The following is a 2,330-nucleotide window of genomic DNA, read 5'->3' on the forward strand; positions in this document are numbered from 1 at the left end:
GGCGGTTCCTCAGAAAAATTGGACATTGTGCTACTGGAAGATCCACTCCTGGGCATATAAGCAGAAGATACTCCAACTTGTAATAAGGACACATGCTCCACTATGTTCGTAGCAGCCTTATTTATAATAGCCAGAAGCTGGAAAGAACCCAGATGCCCCTCAACAGAGGAATGGATACAGAAAATGTAGTACACAATGGAGAATTATGCAGCTATTAAAAACAATGATTTTATGAAATTCTTAGACAAATGGATAGATCTGGAGAATATCATCCTAAGTGAGGTAACCCAATCACAAAAGAACACACATGATATGTACTCACTGAATAGTGGATATTAGCCCAGGAGCTTAGAATTCCCAAGATACAATTTGCCTAGTCGGTCATCACTAGGAGGAGAGGCCCTTGGTTCTGTGAAGGTTCTATGCCCCAGTATAGGGGAATGCCAGAGCCAGGAAGTGAGAGTCTCTGGGTTGGTGAGCAGGGGGAGGGGGAGGGGATAGGGAATTTTCGTGGGGGGAAACTAGGAAAGGGGATAACATTCGAAAGGGAAGAAAGCTAGACAGTTATCAGGCAAGAAAACTAATGTTCACCCACGGGGGCTGAACTGACACACCCAGGTTCTGATCTTTGGTACTACAGGAACTGCTTTTCAGAACCCCCCCCCCCCGCCGCCCCCCAGCCCATTGACCCGGGCTCCAGGACCTATGGATTCTCCATCTAGCATGTCTTCTTATTCCTCTTCTCTCTCCGTGTCATTTGCCAAGTCCCCTGTGAACAGTGACTTTAGCTTCCCTCCTGATAAAGAGAGGGAGGGCAAGGGCACCCATGAGCTCAGGGTAGGCACCGTGGAGCAGAGAGCAGGTTCCAGGCTCATTCCAGGCCCTATCCATTGCAGACATCGACCCAGGGTTTCTAGTACACAACATACAGCACCTCATCTCGAACTGCAAGGATCTGAAGTCAAGAGATCAAGAGACAATCAACTGGAGACAAGTCTAAACACCCTGGGATGTACTACAGAAGATCTGCTTTTTGCTCAAAAGTGTAAAAGCACCAAGGGTTCATACGGCCCCTCACAGACATATTGTATAGACAGAGGTTTAAGTAGCTTGCAAAAGAATGTAGCCATGGACTGGGTCCAGCCTATAGTGGGTGTTTTACAGAAGCCTCAGATGGGAGAGTGTTATCTAGGAAGCTTGCTGCGGATGTTACAGATGCTAAAGACTTGGCTTACTCATAAAGCTGCCCAGAAATCATCCTTAAGACGTAGAGGGCATCAGATAAGCAAGCCCTTTCCTAGCCACAAGGATTCCGGTGCTTCTCCTGCACCTCTCAGAGAGAAGATGGGCCAAACACAGCTGGGACATTTAGTTTTGAAACCAAAGCATCTTTGACATCCCATAGGATGGCTGACTATGAACCTCTCCTGGATTCATAGCACTCCAATTTGTAAGCCTCCCTCTGTTCCGAAGATTCCACCTCTGGCAACAGTCCCATAGGGACTGAAGCCAGCATTGGCATCAGCCTTGTCCTTCAGAAAGGAGGTCAGCCCTTCCCCTACTCTGCCCCAGGAGCTCGGATTCCACCAACTACACTAACTCCTGTCAGCCTTGGTGATCTGAAGTAACTGGCAAGGAGCTTCCTTGCCACAGTTTTCCAGTAACACTGTCATCAGAACTGGAGTTGTATCCTTTGACTTCCTGTCCTACCTACCACATACTGAGAGATGACTAAAGGACACGCCAAACCCACAGATGATTAGCCATCCTCCAGTTGCTCTGAATTCTCAGCCCTAACCAAAGCTCTGCAACTGTCCCCTGATTTCCAGTTGGTTTAAATATATGTTTATGTGTATTTTTTTACTTTTAATATATTTATGGTGAGGAAAAATAAATCCTTTCTGATTAAAGACATTTTTTACTTAAAAACAAGAAAACCAATGTCTTCCACTTACCTTAGCATATGTATACAAACACATTCCCAACAAAGACAAAGAGAGAGAGACAGAGACACAGAGAGACAGAGACACAGAGAGACAGAGACACAGACAGAGGCAGAGACAGAGAGACAGACAGAGACAGAGAGAGGTAGAGACAGACACAGAGAGAGAGAAAGAGAGAGAGAGAGAGAGAGAGAGAGAGAGAGAGAGATATTTGTCTTAACTGAGGAATGACATACAATTTTTTCAGTGTGCAAATCCCAAACTTTTCCTGTAAATAAGGGCAAACTAGGTCTTTGTTTCCTCCATTAAAACTAGTTTTGAGAAAGTGAACCTGATTTTCATAATTCATTTATAAATTTATTCTCATACCTATTGGAATAGTCGTAC

At 45.1% G+C, this 2,330-nt stretch overlaps 1 pseudogene; it reads left to right on the forward strand.

The window, feature by feature from the left end:
• The first annotated feature begins 705 nt into the window (after positions 1-705).
• On the forward strand, positions 706-1,735 carry Gm6437 (annotated as a pseudogene).
• The last annotated feature ends 595 nt before the right edge of the window (positions 1,736-2,330 follow it).

Source organism: Mus musculus, chromosome 13, assembly GCF_000001635.26.
Source record: "Mus musculus strain C57BL/6J chromosome 13, GRCm38.p6 C57BL/6J".
Taxonomy (NCBI): domain Eukaryota; kingdom Metazoa; phylum Chordata; class Mammalia; order Rodentia; family Muridae; genus Mus; species Mus musculus.